Below are 24,771 nucleotides of genomic sequence, written 5' to 3'. Positions count from 1 at the left end.
GAAATATGTGTACCCTTGTTAATTTTAAGGGTAAATAACATGTCTTGGATTAGAACCTGTATTTTACCATAAAACCTAGAGAGCGTTTTTTAGAGTTTCTCAGGTTTATTTTAACAAGATTAAACACTTTCAGTCATGAAATAAACCTTGCCTAATTAAAAATAAAGGGAACAAAAAAATGCTTCCTGCTCCCAGCAACAACATTTCATAATATTTCATCATGGCACACTTGAAATAATTCAGCAGTACATCTGGAAGGGAGGAAAGAGCCATGAATCATTTTAAAGCCTAACATACATAAGCCCAAATAGCATCATACACAGAAATACAAATTTCATCAGATCTTCTCACCAAAACATCTCTAAAAAGCATCACAGATGGGTCATGAAATTGAGAAAATTGCCTCCCTATTTTCATCTTTTTTTTTTCTTCTCTTTAGTGTTTTTATCAGGCTCTTCATCATGTTGTTTAAAACTCCAAACCATTATAAATTGATGAGTATTATGCTGTGTCTGCTACTCAGAGGCACAAATAAGTCACTGGATTTGTTTGTCTCGAGAGACATCAGCACACTCAGAGTTTCCTACCTATTAATGTAATGGCTGCCAAAGAGCTGGATGCTTTTTGTGGTTTAAAGCTATTTTTAGATACATTTTAAAAGAGGTTTATATTTTGACCATCACATAATCAAGAAAAATAATAAAAAAATAACCATCCAGCAACTGACAAATCTATTCCCAGAGTTTTCCAGAGTGTCCAGGGTGATGCTGCAGTGAGATTTGAGTTGCTCAGAGCTGTAGGATCCCCATGGGGGACACTGAAGCCACCACATCATTTAAATAACAAACAAGGTTGAAACCTCACCTCCACCTCAAGTTTTCCTGGAAGTGACTGCCACAATAACTCTGAACACACAAAAAAAAAAAAAAATCTTTGTTTTTTAAAAGTAGTTTCCTTACCATGACTTAGATGGCCTGACTTCTGATTTGTCCCTTAAAGCCAGAAAGTGCAGGGACTGTTAGATTTAACTACCTGAGGTTAATATATAATTATGTTACTGGACAGTTGCTGTGGGCTAGTCAAGGAAAAGGTGTGTTTTAGGAGAGGCACATATTTATGGATATATTATATATGCATATATATTAACCATATATATGGATATATTTATGCAAGGAAAGCCTGAGATGCCATTTGGGGCAAAATGTGATTTCATTATGTAAGTGCAGGGCAACGAGTAACACTCCTGTGCAGCTACATGGATTTTGTCATAACATTAGCTGACTTTGAAAAAGGAGTTTTCTATTTAAAAATCCTGTTTATTCTCTTTGTGCAAGAAAATGTCAACTCAGGTACTGATTTTCTGGAAGCTGCATCACAGTAAAAGTGCAGGAGGTCCTTCCACAAAGTAAGGAACAGATACAGGCTGTGTGCATGAGGGAGGAAAAGAAAAAACATTCCCTGGTCACACAGGGTGAGAACACCTCTCACAACAAACTAAACTGTATGGTTTAACCTTTTTCTTCTCTTTGAAGGGACATGTGTGAAGCACATTCTTCATGATTCTACGAAAATCCAGGAATCTTCACCGTGGCTGACTGTTAATAAAACAACCCCAAACATCAATTTTACAGAAGGTGAGCTGCACAGTGCATGTTGTTCCTCCATGGATAAAAGGGAAAGGTTTCCCATCCTGACCTTGCACTGCTGCTGGTTTGTTAAGCACAGAAATCCACTCCAACACAATTCCACAACACTCCCAACCTGCCTTTCCACAATTCCATGACAAATATCCCCCAAGACACCTCCTTTTCACTGTGTTACACTTCCCCCTTTCTCTGCCCCCTGCTATAACTTCTCCTTTCTGCCCTCCTTCCTTCCTGCCTGCTCTGTGCCAGCCAGAGATAACATTTTAGGAAACAGCCTTTTGGGCTGCTTCAGTTTATCCCTTCTGCTCTGCCTGCCCCCAGTGACTCCAGCACACCCAGCTCTCCTCCTGACCTATTTATAGGCACAACTGCAACCATTAACATAAATAACAGGAATTTGTTCCCTGCTGCTGCCATCAGAAATGGCAACACCTGTTTTATTCAGGTGCCAAAGGCTGCTTCAGGGTTAAAGGAGAAAAAGGTTATTTGGGAAAACCCCAAAAACTCCATTTCACATGGGAATGTTTTTATTAAAGGATGATACACTTAGTCTAGCAGGTACCAGCCAAGGAAATATCAGTCATTAACATTACATGACTTACCCACTGGCTTTCTAAGTTTATTCTTTTATAACCCACAATTTTTATGGCCATTAACAAGAGCTACAGATAGAGTGAGATGTGAATGGCTAACATCCAAAATCTCCTTATTATGATCTAATAGCTGTGGCCAAGAAGAGATTGTTTATTCTCTATGAAAAGAGCACTGGATGGCTGAAAGTCTGGAGAGAAGAAAGATCACGTGCTGCTTTTATTCACAAAGAACTCAAAGTTTGCTGTACCAGCTATCACATGCATTTTTAAAACAGCCCCCTCATGGATCCCTCTTCTTCAGGATCATTTCAACATCCTTATGACAATTACAGCCCTGAAGTGCAGGCACCAGTTCTCATGAAAATACCAAAGTATCATGATTAAGAAAGGAATAAATACATTTTTTTTTGCTGCCATAAGACAGCAAACCACCCCCCAAACAGCCTGTTTGAGATGGAAAGAAAACCCACAGTGAAAAAGGCCAATTTTCAGGCAGGGGTATAACTGAGAATAATGAATGGCTCCTTCCAGGTAGGAGACTAAAATGGGGATCATACATGATGGAGGGAGGAAGAAAATTAAAAAGTAAAATTAAGATAAAATAAGGAAGAAAAACCTTAATATATTGTCAAATATATCCATTACAAGTTCCAGAGTAAAGCTAAGTAAGAATACCAACAACAAAAAAATCCAAACCAAAATCCTGCAGAATTCTAAACTGAAACAACTATTTTGCTTTAGCAGATAAAAATTTCTGAGTTAAGACTAAAATGACAGCTACCACACCATGTCATTATTCCCATTATATGAGAATATACAGCACCCAGAGACTGTTTAAATAACTGGATAACTGAGAGGTCCAGGTCTGTGATTTCAGCCTTAAGTTTTGTCATCTTGGGTTTTATCAAGTCAGAAAAGGCCCTTAATGTTGCTCTAATGCATAAAAATTACAATTTAAAATTAGAACTGGAAGGCAAACAAAAATTTGCTTCACTGAGCACTGGAATCAGATGTGTAAAATGAACATAACATTTCAACTCAAGTCAGAGCCTTCTTCAGGCAAATGGAGTTTTGGTTCCACCAAAAGGAAATTGGCAGGGGCAGGGGCAAGGAGAAAGTCACCTCAGCACTCTTTCTTCTCTATTTTTTAGATTAGTATTGCAGCATTGAAGAATCACTACATAGTTTGAACTGACTTGAATTCTCATTCTAAATAAACTGTGCTTAAATTTCATTTTTCCACTCGAAATTCTGAACCCAACTTTCAGCTGCATCCTTGTGCACAGGGACATCCTCTGATGAGCTTTAATATGCTGAGATTTAATATTTCAGAATGTTAAAGACAGAGAAAAAAAAAATCAATAAACTCAAATTACTTGGTGTAAAGAAAACAAGGCAGAACTAAGGGGAAAATAAGGGATGTGACTAATCTTCTCACAGGCAAAGAAAGTAGAGTCTGTCTCCCAGGACCTAGTGGGTCCTTTTAGGAAAAGTGGAAGGTAGATCACCATGGAAACTGAGTATTTTATGAGGTCCTCAGCAGTGCAATTTGCTATGATATGCACATATTCAGGCGAACAGCAGTTCCCTTCCAAAACTAGAAAAGCTTTTAGCACAAACAGCCAGTGCAGCTCTGTCTGCTGCAATTCCCAAAAAATGAAAAACAGATGGTGCAAAAGACAGCACGGGTATCAGCTGGAGAAAACACTACCAAAGCCTCAATCCAATGCTCTGGTCACTGCTGGAGACACCTGAAGATCCTGAGAGCCCAGGAATGGGAGCCATCAGGAGGGGAGGGCAACCTCCCTGCTGGCACAGCTCCTGTGCCAAGTGCCCAAATGTCATCAGATACTGCACAAAAACACCAAGTGACAGCCTTGGGAGGGGCAGGGACAAGGGGAGCTTCTGTGGCTGGCACTGATGGGCACTTATGGCACTGACAGGCAAGAGAAATTCAGGTCAGAGACATCATTAAAACAAGGAAATGCAATGAAAAGGACAGGAAAGCAAAATGAAAGGCCAGCGTGATTTAGAAACATCTCTATTTCTGCATGAGAAGCCAAGGAACTGGCAGCTGATGTTGGAATGTGTGTTCAATGGCTAACAAAAATTCAGGTTTATTGGCAAACACTCCACAGGAAGAACCCTGTGGAGATTGCTCTAAGATATGACTGAGTTTTATTTTTGCTCTAATGGTAATTGACTATTTTGAATCACCACCAAAAAAGCCATTGAGCAGTTTTCTATTTTTGAGATGGCTGCTGGAGTAATGACACAGATTTGTGTATGTTGAATTAGCACCACCAAAAGTGTTTGTCACTTATCTCATAGATAACATCAATTCATAGCAGAGGTGATAAATCATTATGTTAAAAACACACACAGGTCCATCTTGAGTGACTCAGACCTGAGAGATCTCAGCAGCAGAACAGGGGCTGGTAAAATGCATTTTGTACAAAAATAGGCTAACAGACAGCAGCAAGAATATTTTCAGCTACTCTACACATTGCTGAATTTTAAATTAATTGTAACCACACTGGGAAAAGACCTGGGGGTTGCTGCTGATAGCTCTCTGGAAACATCTGCTCAGCAGGCAGAGACAGTCAAAAATGGGCAAATGGAGCACTGGGATAAATGCAATAAGAAGCCGTGGCCAAAAGTAATGATGGGAACAAAAATACATTTTCCTATTCTGCTTGTAGCAACAAAACCTTCTAAATCCAGGAATTCATCCCTTTGCAATACTGAGTGCAAGGCTCAGGTAACTGATAACTGCAGTGGAGAACAAAAATGTCACTTGAGTGAGGAGCCCTCAGAGCAAGGCAGATCCCAGCAGCACCTCCCGGCTCTGCCCCCATCCCTGAGGATGCAGCTCAACCCCTCAATGAGTGCACCATTTCCCCAGGGATTTACCCCAGGGGCTCTCTCCATCCACAATGGCACAGTAAATCCCTGCCACAGCCACACAGCAATCCAGCACCTTCCCTCCTCACTTCCCTCTTTTCTTTCCTTCACACACACCTGCTCAAAACATCCAACTCCAAACCCTGATAATTAACACAAAACCTGTTTCAAGCCACTTTTATTGCTCCTGGTAAGAAATTATCCTTGGCAAGTATTATAGTTCCATTTGATTTCAGTGTATTCCAACCTCTAGAGTGACAGCTGAAGTTAATAAATAAAAACTCTTGATCTGTTTCATATTTCTCTGGCAAATTTCTGCAGCAAGGAGAGGAAAAAGCTCTTTTTCCTCTCTGTAGATTTGTTTTCATCTAACAGACAAATTCCAGTTATACTTTCTAGGGCTCTTTGGAACTGTCAAACTTATTAAGGATGTTCTGGGAATCAGAGCCATTTGAAGTATGGTTACTGTAGATAAAACACTGATCAAAACCTCAAGCAGCATTCTGTGGATCCAAGGCTGCCCAGGACTGGTCCCCACTGGCAAAAAACATTTGACCATGGCCAGAGCTAAAACATTACAAACATTGCCATGAAGCATCCCAGTGTCCCACAATTTCTTAATTTGATTTAAACAACTTTCTCAGAGCCACTTGAGCAGCTAAAGCCCTGTGCTTTCCAGAGAGAGATGTTCAGGCATCACTTGACCACTTAAAGCTTTGTTTATTTGGACAGATCTTGAGATAAAATAGCTCCAAGCCACCATGACTGTGTGAGCAAGGCCCTGGTTACACAAGTTCTTATTTACATCCTCTGCTGCATCAAGGCTGTTTTTGCAGGGGAAAAATCCCAGAGCTCAAGACCACCAGATAAGGCTGGGCATCCTTGATTTTCAGTTTCCACTTTTGACAGAAACTCCCCATTTTCTATTAAAAAAAAAAAATGCTCCACTACATTTATCTTCCTGCAAACCTTGCCTTGAAAGCAATGCTAAACAAAGCAGGCTTTGAAGGCTGTAGCAGAATTTCAGCATCATAATCTTAAATCTCATGCAATTAAGCAATTAAACTTTCCTAAAAGAAACCAAAATGGTCTTTTTGCTGAATAAAACATCTATAGTTCATTCACTGATATGATCTCGATGCCCTACTTGTCACCTTTTTAACCAGGGGAAAAAAAAAGCCTGAATGGAGATTAAATAAAACATGAGGTTTTTGTCTAAAGACAACTAATCTTAACTGCTACAGTAAAGCTTTCATCACCAGGAATGTCTCTGCCAACAGTGTTTTCCCCTGCAGGCAAAGTTGTTGGACTTAAATCAGAAAAATATCAGTCATTTACATCAGTCTATTCCAACTCTGCTTTCTATTAAGACAGACTGAAGTCCTTCCCCAGCAGCAGGGCTGCATAAACCTCCTGTTTTCCCACATTTCATTCTCCTCTCAGCTCATGATGTGAACCTCACCTGTGGATACTCAGCTGAAATTCCTCTAAGAAATGTATTTATGTGAGATGCAGGGTTCTAAACCACAAAAATATACCCTTCACAGCATTAAATCTGAACTAATCCAACCTTTTTTCCCCCCAGTTAAAAATACACAAACATCTATTCAACCACTCCCACCTTGTGACTACAGTTTCTTTTCCATTTACCTTTCATAACTTCAATTTTGAGGAAGTGTGTGCTGCAAAAAGAGCAGGGAAATGAGGTTTGATACCTTTGTTTAGCTAGATGTCAACAGATGAAGCCAATTTTCTCCTGATAAAGAAAATCACCCAAGCCCACTGCAGCCCCAGAAGCACCAGACATATCCACAGGATAAAGGGTTTCTGCTGCTTGATGATATTCTGTATAGTTCTGAAGGTATTTCTGCAGGGAGATGTCAGTGCTCATGAGAAAATACTCATTTTTGGATCCATAACAAGTTTATGTACAAGAAAAAGATGTTCAGTTTCCCAGAGAAATGGTCCCCTCACTTGACCCTTCAGAGAATATAAATATTATTTGGTTTTGCAGATGGGAGAAATTAAAGTGTTTTGCCTGATAGTGAATATTTTCAGAACAATTTTATCAGGCTTAGCCATCCCCATACAACAGCAAAGAGCCTTTATTTGTGACAGATATATACTTTAAATAAGGCCATTCTGTGTTTTTATAACCTAAAATTGCTTTTAAATAGCTACAAAAAAAATCCATGTGAATGATTCTGAATAACCACCTGTCAATTCAACACCCCAAATAACAGTAATTCTCTAAAAAACACAGAAAGGGTATTTTTCAGTGACAGAATAGACACAAATTTCCTCAACTCAAATGCTGGTGCATCCTTTGCCTTCCCATTCCCCAAAGCCAAATTCCCTCCTGCCTCCTCAGGCTCCCTCAGAAGAGTTTCCCTTTTCATGACATGTTCTGTACAAGAGTCTTAAACATTAATTAAGCCTAACAGTCCTCAGAGATGTTAGCACAGCTATAAAAAGGTTTCTGGATCGAGTGGCTACTGAAGGAACTGGCATCTGATCAAATTTTCAAGAGTTATGCTCCCTGCTTTATGAATAAATCAAGGAATTAGCAGTTTTTGAAAGTCTCCACTACTTGGTGCCTCGTGTACATATTAACAGCTCTATTTTATGGATTCAGCAACCAAGGCATAATGAACCTAAGGGGATATTTGTAGTAAAGCTATGAAAGAATCCAATCCCATGGTCTAAGTGAGGAATATTTTTAGTTGGGGACAGCTTCTCAATTGCAGGGCTCATTATTTTGTTCTGGTTAATTTTAAGTACAGCTGAGAAACTCTATGAATGGAGTATGTTTTTCTGCAGACTGAGGCATATTGCCACTAATCGAAGGAATGAAAAATTCTAGTATTAACTAATAAATTAATGATAGTTCAGTCTTTTACTTTATGGTCATGTCAGCCCAAAATGCTAAAGGAGCTCAGGGGACTTTAGAAAGTCACCTGGATCAGGGTCATTACTGTACAGGAGCTTCTAGGCTCCTAGAAAAGGATATTCCAGACAAGATTTATGGGGTAAAAAATTCCTTTATGGGTCTTCCTAATTGATCAGTCCCTAGTGCAAATGTTTAACTAAATTGAATATGACAACAAGAATGGTCTTAGAAGAGCCACCATGAGTTTTACATATATGAAGTTGTTACCTCCAAGGAAAGAAAGCCTTCAAGGGAAGCAGCACTGAACTCTTCTGCTAAAGCTTTTTGTATTAAATAACTATACATTTTCATGATTCTTCTTTATAATGCTGAAAAGAATCAACACTTTCAAAAGTGTAACTATGGGGGAAAACACCAAATAATTGTATACAAACAACACACACCTGAACTCAATACTTCTAACCCAGCCAAAATTAAGTATTATGTGACTTTGGGGAAAAAAAATCAGAATTAACCACAGAATTTATCTTGCATGGAAGCTTTCAACCATTTGAGATGATGCAGTTGGAAAAAACTCAGCTGCACGTGTCTTTGGTAGGAAGCAAAAAGAGAATATGAGGAGCACAGCAAGGTTACAGAGCAAACCTATACTGTGCTTAAACTGTCCATGAATCATAGATGAAGTTCAGCAGAGGAACTGCCTCTCTCATCTCACTCTCTAGGGAAGTGCAGCACAGCAAGGTTCAGCTCCAGGCTTCCTCTTTCCCCTCCCTGTCCCACCTACCCCAGGCTGGGCTGGGAACCACCAGCTGAGCCTGGCTTTGCAGAACTGGCTCCTTGGCCCAAGGCAGGGCTGCAGTTTGCCTCTGAGAGCTGCTGCTCCAGTGCCACTACAGCAAAAGCAGATTTCTGCAATTTCTGCAGTTCTGCAGCTCAGCATGATCTGGAGTAGGAAAAGCACTTAAGGAGTCGCCCTCCTCCCAGGAAAACCTCAGGTAACAATGTCATTCCATCCTTCCTCAGATATTTCACTGTGTGCCCCAGAAGATAAGGCACACATTTCCCATTTTGCTTTTCTGAACAGTGGAACTGCCACCCAAAATCCAGGGCTGAGAAACCTAGTCAGTGTTTTTCTGTCCACTTCCAGATTAGCCCCCAACACCAGCATAGGGGATCTTCCAACTTGACAAGCCCCACATCAAAACACAGTCACAAGACAGATCAGGAAGATAAATACCAAACATCCTGGGCATCCAAAGGAGTGAATTCAGGGAATATTCCCCAAGCAGGACATGGTCTTACAGCTTCTACACAAAGAAGGTGGGCAAGGGCACCCCACAGAGCCCTGCACACCAACAGCCTGGCATGCCACTGCTTCCCAAAGCTTTACATTTTACTCTCAGCAAGCCAGCCCTCCCTTAGCTATGGAAAAGGGCAAGCCAAGAGGATCTCTTGAATTAGAAGTGGGTCTGGACATGACAGCACTCCACTGACACTCTGGGGCTGCCTCCAGGCAAGATGCATCCCTGCGTGGGAATCCAGAGCTCCACACGGGAAGGAACAGGCACATCAGCTGCTGAAGCAGCAGGGTGGGTTTATTTGGATAATGCTGAATGAGAGCTGATCCAAGACTCCCCAAGCTGGGTATCTCATCTGGCATGCTCAGCTTGCAGGAGAGCCACTCCCTCCCATATCCCTTCAAACCACTCTGTCCTCTCCTCCTCCACCCTCCTGCCCCCTCCATGCCAGGCACCCCCAGCACCTCCCTGCCTGCTCAATTCCAGCCTGCTGGACATGGAACACTCTTCAGCTCCCAAGACAAAAATTTTGGTGAGTTGTGACACCACTCACTCATCTGCAACATTTATACTGACAATTAATTTCTCCAAGCATGAACTTCAATATATATTTCCACCTAGTTCAGCTAAATGTGGCACCCCATTTGAATAGTCTGCCATGCCATTATAATAACAGGGCACAGCTCTAGGATGTTTAATCCCATCCCCCTTGTGCTGCTGCACATCCAGTGTGATCAAACCTGTACTGTAGCACTCCCCCAGAGCCCCCTGTGGTCCTGCTGGCCATGGCACAGCACTCCAGCCTCATTCCTGTACCTGGGATCAGCAGGTACCCAGGAACTCCCCAGGAGCACAGACCCACTGCCAGCAACACAATCTGCTGCTGCTCAGGGACTGGAACTGCTTGTGAGTGACATGTTGCTCAGGGGTCACCTTCAAGAGCGTAAAAACCAAAAAAAAAAGGAAAAGAAAAAATATGGGGAAGGTTTCTCAGAATTATAAACTACTAAAAATAGTCATCCCCCCACTGACAGCAGGGTAAAACTGAAATTTCAAAGCAGAAACATGTTTGCACAGGACAGAAAGGGAAGAAAGGACCATCACCTTTATAAATATTTTGCTTAAGCATCCTCATTAAAAAGGGATAAATAGTAGCAGTGTGTAATCATTACAGTAATCCAATATATTTTTGTGTCCCCAACACTCAATTAAATTTATTGAGACTCCAGAGCTACCATACACAGCTTGAGAGCATATAACAGCTGCTACTTCCAAGATGAGTCATGGTAGGAAATTCCCCTGTATTTTCTAGGAACCAGTCAGGCAGCCAGTGATTGAAACAGTGATGTGACTGTATATAACACCCACACAAATGAGAAGAAATAACTTCTATCAATAAACCTACATTATATTTAACACACACGCTGCAGATTTCAAATAAGAGATTACAATTAGAAAGATTGTTTTGGGAAAATATTCCCCAGTTTAATTTGAGTGCAATGTAAATTTTGCCAAGAAACGTTAAAGGTCAGAAGAGAAACTAATTTAAATAAATTGCAGGAATTTGAGGACATTTTGAAGAAGGGAAGTAAATATTCAACAAAGCAACACCCCACAGCACTTGCCTCCATTTTCAAGTGCTGCATCACTAAGTCTATAATCTCTTATCACATCTGTCTCTCCCCAAATTTTAAATAATCTCAAGTCTCCCCCTGCACCTTCTGATTTAGGCAAAACCAGAGGGCCAAACTCTCTCACCTTCTGACTTCACTCCAAAACATCAGACTAGAAATGCCTCATTTTCAACAGCCACACTGCTTCCCCAGATGTTCCAAATCACAGAGATGCTTGGTGTTCACTCTGCCACCAGCTGGATCTGTTGCTGTCCCCTCCCTGAGATGTGACAGCCCCACAAGAGCCTCTCCAAGGACACATCCCCAGCAGTGCTGCCTCTGGCCCTTGGAGTAAACCCTGAACACAAGAGCATCCTGGTCATGTCCACCTCTCATTTCCAACAAGGTACCACTCTAACAGAGGCACTGAGATGGGAAAAATTTACACTCACCTGAGGTCTGAGCTAAGCCAGAGTAATTTGGATTTGAAGAGTCAGGTGACATTACCAGATGGACTCTAAGGAGGGAACACAGCCTCACTGACAGCACAGAACTAGTTCTTACTTAGCAGGTACTGAGCATTTTGCTAGGCAAAAAAAAAAAAAAAAAATTCAAGGTCCAAACCAAACTTAGGAAGTTATTTTATACTGTGTTGATCAATTTCAATTTTTTTTAGTCCATGATCAAAATAGCTGCAAAGAAAGCAAGTGGATGTACGACTGTGATGAAGATTCATATATTCCAAACTAAAGATACATTTTTGGGTTTGACTTCTAATCTGACAAGAGCTCAGACATTTGTGTGCAAGCAGCCAACTAATAACCCTTCCAGATAAGGCCTGGGGCTCCTAGAATTACCAAACAGCAGCAGTCTTACCTCCAGAGAGTACACCATGGCCTTCTTGAATTACCAGGACTCTTGATAAAAATCCAGTAGGACAAAAGAGAAATTCCACCTCACTTTTGAATACCTCAAAGTCACATCCTCATTCATCAATGGAGAGAGCCTTAAACAAATCCACCACAAAGCTGCAACAGGAGCCACTAATTGTCACCAAGGAAGGGACTGCAAAGAGGGTTACAAGCCCTGGGTCTGAGGACAAAAAACTATTTGCTATCCCAAAAAAGGGATAAACCCAGAGGTGAGAGTTTTGTTTTACTGGGAATGAGTCCCCAAATTCATGCAAGCTCCCTCTGCAATCCCAGACCAGTCTTCAGCTCTCTTAAGACAAAAATTTTGGTGAATTATCTGCAACATTTATACTGACAATGAATTCCTCCAAGTATGAACTTCAATACATATTTCCACCTAGTTTAGCTAAATGTGACACCCCATTTGAATAGTCTGCCATGTTACTATAATAGATTAGCAGCACTATGTCAACAAGGACAAAGAGAACTACTAATACACAGAGTTTTCCCCAGCACTCACAGAACCCCCTTGCCAGCATCAAACATCACCTAAAATTATTTTTTCTCCAGACACTGAATTTTCTTTAGAAGATTTCTGGTCAGGGGCTTTTCAAGAAACACCTGATGTAAAGTAAAGCTGGAACTCTTTGCAAGTATTCACACTAAATTACAGGTTTGTTCTAAAGTATCAGATCACTACAGTTGGCAGCAATAAATTAAGGCACAGACCAGACTGCAGGAATCCATAGCCAATTTTAGTTCTAGAACTAGAGAATCAATTTTATCAGAATTTCTTCCTATTCAGATATCATATGGCCTTCACCAGCACAGCAACACTCATTAAATACCCAAGCAGAATCCACAGATGTCAACACAATCATACTAATATAGTGTCTTGTTTCTGCAATCAGTGCTACCAAGAGGAGATGAAGACATAAAATCTGAATATTATAACCAAAACTTCTATGTTCACAAGTCTACTCAATTCCCAGGTGCCTCCTGCTATCCCAAAAACACAAATCCAAATGCCCTGCAGCAAGAGGAAGGAGCAGAGACAGGTCTGTGCACACAGTGGCCTCCATTTGCCCTTATGTATTTGAGGTTATGCTACAGGAAGCACTACTGAAACACAAAGCAAACCAGATTTGTGAGAGATCTCTGGGAGTCTGAAGAGCAGCTCATGGGCAGGAAACCTGCTCAGCAAAGTGGCCATAACACATTTGTCATGTGTCACCTTTCTGGGGAAGCTGCATGCCCAGGAGTTGGTGCCAGTGTGAGAAGTGTGGGTAATGGCAGCAATTATGTGCATTATATAAGGTGTGCTTGCAACACTGCCATTTCCTTCTCCATAAAGATTAAAACTCTGCCTTCTAAGAAGCTTAACTGTTTGATGGAGACAAGCACAGCACTGTTGCTTCCAAGAAGTGCAAGAACTGATTTTCCAAACCAAGGTTTAAGATGCAGCAGTGCCTCCAAGCAGTAACTGCTGGGCACACGAGGTCAGTCATGGCCAGAAGCTCCACTCAGAACATCTGCAGAATCCATGCAGGGACCTGGCTGCCCCAATTTCAGTTTTGCTGCCAGTGCCCAGGAAGCACAGCATCCCTGAGGGGCCCTGATGGGATGCAGAAGGAGCTCAGTTCTCAGCACAGCATTGCACAGCCTGAATTACACTCACAGGAATCCTGTATTGCACCTCAACACTCACCCAGCCTGGATAAAAGGTGGACCTTAAGATTTTACCTGTGCTGGCACTGGATGAGTAAGTAGATTTAAAATGCTCTTTCCCACTATACACACACAGAACATTACAGCTTCAAAAAGCTTCTTAAAAAAACACAGCAACCCATCCCAGAAATGTATCTGCACAAATCCTTCAATGTGCAGACTACCAGCTCTCAGCACTGCATCATTCATAGCTCTGGGAAAGAGCTGAATGTGAGCACTGCCATTTTTATATCCTGTTTTAAAACCCATTTCATGTCCATTACTGCTGTGTGTTACTCAGGAAAACACAATTCCCACAGCATGTGCAGAACAACACACAGGCAAACAACCCCCAGCCTGCCATGGGGATAGGAACCAACCATTACACTGCAAACATGACCACTGACTTGTGTGCCTGCAGGGTAAAACACCTTCCAAACCTGGAAGTGAAAGTCAATATCAAGCTTAAAAATTAATAAATGAGCTGAGGAAGCCCCTTTGCTGTGCAAGGGCAGGACAAGGAGTGTTTTGTCACCAAAGATTAGCCAATACACAAGAACACCAAGGGAAGTAGGAGCAGAAAGGACATTTCACACTGAATGATTATGACATTTAGCAATTTCATTCATTTCCATCATCATAGTACCTTTACAGCTCTTTCAATCATAGAATCAACACAAAGGCTAAGGAAAAGAATCCAAGTGAGCACTCTGAAATGCAGCATTCCAAACACAAGCTCCCAGAACTTCCTCATCCTCCCCTGCTATCACTCATGGCCAGAAGAGACTGGACTTGCTGAGAAAGTGAGATAAAGTAACAGTCAAAACAAACACAAACCACCCTGTAAATCTCACAGGGTAACCCAAGGCAAACACTCAACAAACCCGAGAGATTTCAAAGGCAGCACAGAAAATGTGTCCTTCTGAAGGCTGCACTATCTCCCAACCAGGGACACACAGCCCAAGCACTTTAAGGACAAGGAACAACATGACCAGCACATAAAGAGAAGTGCATTGTATTCATTTGAGGCATGTTTTTGACAGCCAATTAAAATACATCATCATTAAAATTAAATACAAGCCAGCAAAAGCATTCCAAACAAATTTCACAGCAAAATCTGATTTGTGTTCTGGTATGGTTTGGGATCTGGGTTAAGTCAGTCCCAACACAGGCAGCAGAGCTCTTTAACTACCTGCTCTGAGTTCCACATCTCAGCAGATAAATTTGGCAGCTTTACACACGGGCTCAAGATTTCCATTTGAACCATCAGAGGTTTCCTGATTCAATTCAGTAAATGCATCATTTGGCATCTACTTTAAGAAGGAGGATAAAATTTTAAAGCTGCTTCTGGAAACAGTGGAATATGCCTAGATGACTACAGAAGGATCCTGGGAAAGCAACAAGGAGTTCAGGTTAAAGGTACTTCTGTCACAATCAGCCTGGAAATGCCTTTTTGCCCTGTCCCTCCTTCCAGCGTGGATTTATTGAACCCAGAATTGAAAGCATTCCCCATCAGCTCCGATTTCAAACCAGACACTCTAGACTTCATTGCAGCTTCTTAAACAGAAAATGTCAAAGGGCCACCATCAATGCTGGCAAAGACAGGCTGATCCCACAGCTCAGTGAGTTAAATGGTATTTGGGGAAAGCAGATCCTTCAAGATCAACATAAAAAGTGTTAGAGAAAAACTGATACACCTGTTCTCCCAGCAGAAAAAAACACTTGCTCTGGATCACAAGACCTCAGCCTTTTACAGCCAAACTGAGTCAGCATGAGACAGTTTAAAGCTGTACAAAAATAATCTCAAAGCTGTATGCCCTGGTATATAAACTGCTTGTGATGTACTTACTGTGGCAAACAGAAGAGTTCAATTTATGAAAACATCCTTAATTTTCTTTGAGAAAGCTGGAATAACCACCATTAATGCTGCAGCAAATGCACATGGCCATGCACTTGACCTAAGGATTGCTGAGTTTTGGTGGCATTTAATCACATCAATATGGGGGGAAAGAGGCAGGGAGCCAGGAAAACATCACTGTGTGCCTCCAGAAAACTTGTTATTTTTAACACTGCAGTTTAAGATCAGCAACCCTGAAGGAAAATGGTCAGAACATTTTCTTCCACCAAGAGCTTTCAGAGGGCGAGTATTTTAGGCCAGTGCAGCAAAACAGAGATCCCAGGAAGGAAAGCTCACCCACTGTGGCAAAAACCAGCATAAGAAGGGTGAGTTTATTCATCCATTATGCTGAAGAGCTTAAAATAGAAACATTCTATATGTCTCACCTCAGGCCAGGATGAACAACTGAACAGAAGTGAATCACTGTTACAGCAAATGACTGGAAAACACTGATGGAAACTGAGGCTGTCTTCTGCCTCCTCCTCCAACCCAGGAAAAAGTCCTTACTGCTGCTCATTTTAACAAGGGAACAAAATCAGATCCATTATTTTTCCTTTTTATGTTTAATTAAGCTGGAGAAACAGCTGATTTATAAAGTCTCACTTCTCCTTACAGTCCCCACTATGCCTCTGCCCTTATCCTTATGGATGCACAGCAGCAAAATCCAACAGCAGACAGAGACACTTAGGAAATGCATCACACCCAGTCCTGCAGCTTTTGGAGGTTTAAAAAAAAAATTAAAATCTTTAATGAATAAAACTGAGGAGAGGAACTCACGTGTTTAGTGGTTTTTGACATGAAAAAAAAAAAAAAAAGCCACCTCTTTAAAACAGTAACTGAAAGCTTAATTTACCAAACACTCTAACTAACAGGAAAAAAAACAAAATTCACATTCAAAATGAGGTATTCTGAAGCTAAAAATACCCAGCCAGCTGTAAATCCCACCTTATGCAGGCAGGCAGAAGTGCTGTGCAGTCCTCCTCCCCAAGCAGACACACACTCACTTCCTTCTTCATTGCAACATCAGAGGCTCAACCCGATGCTAACAAGCCACAAAGTCCTGCCCAGAACTTAAAGTCACGCCCCAGTAATTACATAAAATAAGCTCTAAGTACAAGAGGTTAAAAAAAAAAAAAAAAATCAATTTACTCAGCTTCAGTTTTGCTTTTAATTCCAAAATATTTTGACTTGTCATAAAACAGAAAAGCAATTTTTGAGGTTTGCTTCCTCCACCCAGATGTCTCATTGACTTTTTTTTCCCCAATCTCACTGCAGAACATCAGCACATTCATTCATCTCAATGCTATACCAATACAGGGATCAATTTTATGTGTATTTGATCTTTACTTTTTGTACATAGAACACAAAGGATGATAGCAGTAGAGCAAGAGGGAGGCGAAAAAAGGAAAATGTAGAATAATGTAAAACTAAAACTCAGTTGTGTAGATGTCCCACTCAAAGGTGGTCCAAGCATCAGAGTAACCTACAAAAGTGCAAAGATCCTCCAAAACCTTTGCAAGCTCCCAATAAAAAGGCAAAGTGTTTTCCCCTGACCTAAAAAAAAAAAAAAAAGCAGCACACAAATTCCTGAACAAGAAAACCCCTGTACATGTTTTCCCCTGAGAAGACAGAATAGATCATGTGACAGTTTACAGAAAGAGAATTTTTAAAATAATAATTTCTGTTCTACTGGTGCCCTGACACCATAAAAGACCAACAAACCCCCTGCCAGCCCAGGAGAAGGCTGCTCCAGAGGGAACAACACCTGCTGGGCACAGCAGCCTGGCAGGGTGTGGACATCCCCAAACAGGAACCAAAACCTTCCCCACTGCACACACACAGAGCTCCCTGGCCACCTCTTCCTCCAGCTTCTGCTCTTTGGTGCTTCAAGGCCCTGCTTTTTAAAACCAAGATTCCACCAGCACAGATATTCCTTCAGCCATTAAGACAAGGAGCTTTGTGAGGTTTCTTCCCTCCCTGCTCAGATTCTGCCCCACATGCCCCTGTCACAAACAGCAGCAGCAAACCCTTGTGGTTCTGCCACATCAGCACTGGAAGTCCCTCCTGCCAGGGTGAGTGGAACTCCTCAGCTCCACCATCCCATCCCTGGCAGCTTCCAGGCTGCTGGAATTCAGAGCACACAGCACACACAGGGGGTTCATCCTGCCCCTCAGCCTTCCAGCTCTGCTTTGCAAGGGTTCCTCATTTATGGATGATGACACCAATTAAGCATCCCCTTTGTTCACAGACAGAGACCATAAATATGAAAGTTTGTGACTTCCTCTCTCCACACCCTCAAGCCTTACCCACAGCCTCACTGACAGCAGCTGCAAACACTCCCTGCCACCAGGAGCAAAGTGCCCCTTACACTGACATGTTTTATTCTTTAAACACCCACCACAAATTCCCTGGATGGCTCTGGAAGCCAGGTGGGCTCAGCAGTGCTCAGAAAAGCTTCTCTTGTGCTGCACTGTTTACCCAAAATAATGATCTTCCTGAAGAAAAAAAAACAAACTGTCCTCATTTGTGTTAATGAAATAGTTTGTTTGTAGACAATGAACATAAATCGATGCTTCCTTTTCTAACTTTAGGATATTGCAAGTAATTCTCACTCTTGGATTTAATACTACAAAATAACTTTTCACCTTCACATTATTCCTGTCTTATGGGGCCACGGCCTAATATTTCTAAAAAGCCATTGTATACCTGAAATATGAAATACAAGTTCATGTTTGGGAGTACCTGTACCATCACCTAGTCAATATTGTCTGCTCAGGATTTTTCCCCACTTTTTAAGGCAGGGATACTTGCCCATGTAGATAATAAAACACTGAGTAATGAACATATAGCAAATTGAGTCAGTCTTTCAGAAAAGCCTCTCTTTGGTTAAATCTGAATACAAAAACCTTTAAAAAAAGCAGGTGCAAGTAATATAAGCATCAAAATTTGGATTCCTAGAAAAAGCACTTCAAATAAATAAAACCTAGTGAAAGGAGAGAGTGCTAACAACGATTTGAGTCTTCCCCAGGTGAACCCAAATGCTGCCATGCCCAAGAAACAGAAAGTGAAACTCATTCATTTACTCACTAACTGAAATCCAACAGTGGCACGGGATGGGTTTTGGTTGGTTTATTTCATATATTTTTTTAGAAAAATACTCACACTGTAAATTAGCAGAAGTTAGTACTGTCCATCCTTATCCTCTGTTCCTATCTCAATCTCTAGTTTTGCTGTCCCTGGTTATTCCACAGCTGGACCAGTTTGTTAATCTGAACCACCCTGTGGTAGCACAAAGGTTTGTGACAACCCAGCTCAGGGGGAGAAAGGAGAGGTGGAACAACAGCTAGTTTTGATTCAGCACTAAAATAATCTCAAAATTAATATTAATTTGCAGACTCATGACTTTAAATTCACAACCAATCCATTTCCTGCTCCCAACCCCTGACTGTGATCCTCACTTCCTCCAGACCTGTGTCTCAATAGGAACCCAAGCTTCTATTTTTCTTTCACTCAATACATTTCCAATCTGCCAAGACACAGAAAACAACTTTTGTATATAATAATGAAGAGATGAAACTGTAAAGATAAATAAAACTGTCTGGATTTGGACCTCCAGCTATCAAGGCTGCATCTTGATATTCAAGTGAGTGCGAATTTTAAGAAAGTTATTAAAGTTGAATAAGACATGATTGCTAATGACTAACAAGGTTATTTGGTTTGGGAAGTGAACACTCAAAAATGGGAATTTCACCTCTTGTTTCATAGTTATGTTATTATAATGGTGGCCAGAAAGGAAAAAAAATTCTTATATATACTTTCTAAATATACTATCAAATTAATGTTAAAAGCCACAACATGAGCATTCACACAAAAGTATCACAGATTATCAAAAGACCTTAGCTTGAAGATTACTAGATCTAAGAGGTTTTTAATAGTTGGTTTATACCTTTTAATACCAAAACTTCTGCTTCCTAATGAATTTTAAGATTTTTTTTGTTGTTGTCCAATTTACAAAGCGAAAGCAGGGCAAATTCCGAGTTAGGAGGGCACACAGGAAAAACTCAGCTGATTATACAGCATTTCTTTTGGCAGGAGGGTGCTGAGGGCTCACTAGTGGCAGAATAAGTCATCATCACGATGCTGAACTGCCAAAATTCACTGGGGCTACAGCGTGACCTGCATGCACACCCAGCCGTGAAATGGCAGCGAAGCGCTCCAGGCACGCTCCAACATCCCTGCATATGCTCCAGCTCTGCTCCAGACCCCTGGAATTGCAGCAGCTGCCAGGGGTAACTGCAGGTGAAGCCAGGGAACAGCCACTATCAGAGCTTCAGCTATTAAGGCTTCTTAATGAATGGTCTAACAATAAGCCAGGCTTAACCAGTTCTCTCATTGCAGGACCTTAACCATAATAAGCCCCTTGAACATTTCCTGCAGTGTTTTCCAAAGATCTTACAGCATGAGGCTCCTAACTGTGCTCTCTCAGCCTGTGAGGCAGGTATTAGTCACCATTGGTTGTTTTTTTTATTTAAGTACAGATAAAAAGTGAGGCAGAAAGCTGGCAAACAACTTCCTTGTGGATACACAGCTGACAAGTGGCATCCAGAATCCAGATCTTCCAGATTCCAGCCCTGTCATCAGCCAAAAGGCCATCATTAGGAGGAAAGAAATTAGTCTGGTCTTATAAATAGCATTTGAATATAAGCCTTGCTAAAATATTTGCAAGGAGTTGACCTTAAACATCAGCAGAGCTGCACTGGTAGCCTGGGGCTCCAAGCAGCAGCTTGCACAGCACTGGGGCTGGGATCCCATCCCTCTGCCTCCCTGGATGTCTCCAGAGCCTGGATCCAGAACAAACTGTCCAACAGATCAGACCACAGTCTCATCTGACCACCTTTGGTTTGGGCTCAGCATATCCAAAAATACAAGACTGCTCTAAAAATATAAACAGTGTTGTTCTAAAATACTCAGGTAGGCAGGAAAAAGCAAATTAACAGCAAGCCTGAGTCAGCAGCTTTCTCCTGCTTTAAGGCACCAAATCAGACTGGCAGAAATCTCCCTGTAACACAAAAATTGAAAACCTGCAATGTAGAAAAGGTGCCCAACACACCTAAAATCTGGAGCAAGTTAATAATTCAAACTGCTCAGACTGCATTACCACACGTTTACCTGTAATTTCTGCAGGTCTCAAGTGTCTGAGTGAGATATATTTTGATTTATGGCATTTTCATATGGCACCACAAAGAAGCAGATCTTTTTCTGAACTACAGCTTCAATACATGCAGCAGGTCTAACTCCTGGGCTACAATTCCTGCAGCAAAATACTAAGCCAAATACTGATTTTTGCAACAAAAATCCTCTGTAGTTTCATTCTGTAAGAGCCCACCTTCATTTAAGTAAGGTACTTTCTAGTAAGGCAACCCTATGATACCAAGTGGAAAACTACAAAGCAGAGTTAAACCAAATAAAATAAAAATAACACTTTGTGTAGCAAAAAGTAATTCCTGTAGTTACTCATTTATTCTGGTTTTAGGTACCTGTCTTTCTCCCTCCCACCCATGTGGGCCATGCCCAAGTGCTGAACACACAACCTCTAAACCACAGCTGGAGCTCTCAGTCCAAGGAAGAGCTGGAAATGGAAAATTTGTTATCTTCCACACCACAGATAAAAAAGCACACAAGAAATTTTGAGACAAAGCTGCCTGAGTGGAACAACAAGTTGGAAGGTTTTTTTATTTCTATTCCTCACTAAAGCAGCTAACTGTTGTTACAGGCAGGAGAGCCATAAAATCCTATTTTTGGCTGCCTGCTTCCCAAATGAGAGAAAAACTCCTGACTCTGAGAACATGAACATCTCACACTGGAACTAAAGGCTCATGTCTCATAATGAAAAAGCAGCAGAGAGAAAATTCCCAGTGTCCTGCCCAGGAAGAGCAAACTCCCTGGACTATTATGCATGGGCTGTGGCACAGAGGATGAGACCTGACTCTCAACAGAGCCTGTTTCCATCCCAGCTCACATTTAGGGCTCAATTATCTTATCTGCTCTGCCACTCGCATATTTTCCAGATAAGAAATGTTTTTCCCCTCGTTTGAAGAGTTAAAATTGACACTACTGCCAGCGTTGAGATTAGAAATGCTGGAAATTAAAATTCATTTGGGCTAATGCTTTTTTTAAAAAATATTTAACGTGCAGGCTAGGGCTGGGAATTAGAGTTAATTGAGATGCTGTGAGTGAGTTTTAACACCACCAGGATGTTCCACAAGGGGAAAGGGAGTGTGGTGCCTGCTTCAGTTTCCTCACAGGGTTTAGGTCAACCATCAGTTCATCTCCAGTTGAGAAACTGCTCAAGAGTTGGGAGGGAGGGAGGGAAAAAAGCCTGTTTTCCTTTTCCAATCTATGACTAAGGATGAGGCAAGCAAAGGGAGGATCTAAGATCCTGAAGGCGATGGTTAACAAGAGGTCATTAGTTAATTCCCTCAAGGGTAGATATGACTTCCTTTTATTAAATAACAGCAGTTTTTAATGATGTCAAATATCTGTTGTCATTCTAAAGGACACAGCATACTTAAACTTCACCTGAACCAGGCAGAACAAGCAGAGACACACAAGAAACCCTGAACTGAGAGGCAGATTTGTCACTAAACAAGTAAGGAGGATAAAAAGGCTCATCTGATTTTTATCCCAGAAATTTACAATATATATTCTTTTTTTAATTGTGTATTTTTGGCCTAACAAAAGAAAATTTACCATACAATCTGTTTTAATCAGTACTTGAAGATGTACAAATAAATTGAGTCGTAAGCAAAAAAGACCAACACAAGCACCACTTTAAGATTTAAATGAAGTTTCTTGCTTAAATAATTTCTGAAAAAGCTTAAACAATGATGATTTATGATCAGCCATTAATTACCTGTATGACCAAGCATCTGGGAGCTTCAGTCACCCTGCAGCAAGACCCTACAGGGTCAGAGCAGAAGCAATGCCTGCTCTGGAGAGATTACAATCATCCAAAAATGAATTGTTAAGAAACACAGGGGAGCACAAGGAAATAGGTGACTGGAATTTATGTTCTTTGCAGCTGCACTTTAGTCCACTTCCCTTGTGCACTGCAAGGACCAAGGTGTTTGTAACAACCCTCCAGAAGTCACATAAAGACAAAAAAAAACCAAAACCAAACAAAACACAGAAAGAAAGTGTTTTGCATAAGACCAGAAAAATACTATTTACACATTTCAATGCCTCTGCTTCCCATCTGATAAAGGACTCTTTTTTTTCCTCTATGTTTTTTAAGCTGTCATCCTACAGAGCAAGACTGCACCATAGTAAATGGGCAGACACACAACTTTTGGAAGCATTCTGTTGCCATTTAAAGGAATCCTCTGAAATTACCACACAACACAGTAGTGCACCCAATACAAACCATCAGCCAGAGCTGTTTACAAGCTCTCTGCTCAGTGTTAGACTGAAAACCCCAACCCTTTCTGCTGTGTAATAAATCAGTGCTCCACATTTAACAATTTTCAGTGGTACCATATGCTACGTAGTCCCATATGTTCCATTACAAGGGAGAAAAACATCATCTCAACATGAATCATCATTGACTGTGTTCCTGTAAATCTGGCTTAAACACTCACAAACGTTCAAGGGCAACCCTAAATAAATCTGCTCAGTGTTATGCCAGATTCTGTGCAACAGAATCACAGCTCACATATAAAAATTAGGGGGAAATGAGGTTTAATGTAGAAAGTGAGCACAGTCTGCATCTCTCTGAAAACACTCACACAACGTTTGGCACACATTCACCAGTTCCAATCTAATAATGACATCCTGCTCAGAAAATGTTGATGGCATCTGGTAGTCCCAACACCTCTCATCCTAAACTGCTTGCTATGTGTGGAAATAAATACACTGAGTCCAAGATTCATTCCTCCCAGTGCCAGGTTCTGCACCACAGTGACTCTGGGGAGTAGTTTGGAGAAAAGTAAACCCAAACCAAACCCATGTGTGTGTTTTAGACTCCAGGGAATGCAGCTGGAAGTGTATGGTCAATCCAGGATTTTGGGTTAACATCTCCACTCTCACAGTGACAATTTCTCAGGCAAGCACAAGCAGCTTTTTCTCTCTTCCCAAAGATGTCACCTGCAGCACAAAACCTTCTCATGCCAGAACAAACTCATGGAACACCAAGATCATCATCTGCCCTTCTTTTGAGGAATTTCTTGGGCTCTCAGGTAACCCAGCACCATAATTAACAGTAACAGCAGGAAAAGGTGCAGATGGAGGCCAAACTGGGAGAATGCCCCTGTTTGAAAGCCTTGAGTAGTCAAGGAGGGACCATGAGTGACCACACACTCCCACAGAGTGACTGCTTTCATTACATTCTAAACCAACCAGAGTCCAGTTTGACCTAATATTCAGGGTGGGGAAAAAAGTAATTACATCAACATCAAGCTATTACCTGTCCAAGGGCATAAGTGCCTAGTTCATTAGCAACTCAGACAAACTTGTTTTGTAAGCTCCCTATATTAAATTTGAGATTTCCCTGCCCTTACAAATTAAACTAATGATTTGTGACACAAATGTGAGTATATAAACAAGAAATCTTTCAACCTGCTCAAATCCAGTATGTTGCCATCCTGAATAAGAACAAAGTTATTAGCCAACATAATTTTGGTATTTAATTCATTTAAATAAATTTTAAAATAATTTTTAAATTAAGACTAGCAGTACTCCAGTTTACTCAAATAATAGAGCAAAATCTACTGATTTTTAAAAATATATATTTTTCATAATCCCAACATCCTTCAGTAGCTCAAGAGATGGATGACAACACCCAATTAATTTACTTGAATTTCTATTTCAACTTTCCTCCTCGTTAGGGAGCAGCTGAGGCTCTCTCAGATGAGAGTTCCTGGCACACAATGCCTGTGATGACTTTCAAGTGATGCCCACTTCACAATCACAAAGTTACAACCTGTGCTCCCCATGTAAAAACCACAGGAGAGATTTCCTTCTTTTTACCCAGAGGGAACCCTAAATTTACCAAATCAATACTTTCTAACACACACTTCACTCAGAAAATGAAAACAAAGCTGCCAGAATGACTTCAGGGAGTGATAAAAAGACTGGCAGGGAAACTCAGTGAGCTGCCCCTGGAAGAACTGATGACCAAGCAGGCACCAGGCAATTGCATCATGTTTATTACACAGCCAAGGGCAATCAGATCCTTCTGGTTTAATCAATGGCCTTCAAATGAGGAAGTAGTTTGAAAGTAATAAGCACAAAACAAAATACTCTGTTGGGTTCACT

General features: G+C 41.1%; 1 protein-coding gene across 8 annotated transcripts in view; it reads right to left on the bottom strand.

Moving 5' to 3' along the window:
* The window catches only part of TAOK3 (TAO kinase 3), a 72,495-nt gene that overhangs the window by 45,045 nt on the left and 2,679 nt on the right, over positions 1-24,771 (bottom strand). The window contains exon 1 of one of the 8 annotated variants that reach the window (XM_079322630.1): positions 16,405-16,427. The exons of 6 other annotated variants lie outside the window; for them this stretch is intronic. The gene's annotated coding sequence lies outside the window, so the exon portion shown is untranslated. Of the gene's footprint in view, positions 1-14,208; positions 14,233-16,404; positions 16,428-24,771 lie in introns of those variants that run through there. One more of the 8 variants, XM_079322631.1, reaches the window with a different exon arrangement.

Source organism: Erithacus rubecula, assembly GCF_903797595.1.
Source record: "Erithacus rubecula genome assembly, chromosome: 19".
Lineage (NCBI taxonomy): Eukaryota > Metazoa > Chordata > Aves > Passeriformes > Muscicapidae > Erithacus > Erithacus rubecula.
This window is presented reverse-complemented; position numbering and strand designations above follow the sequence as displayed.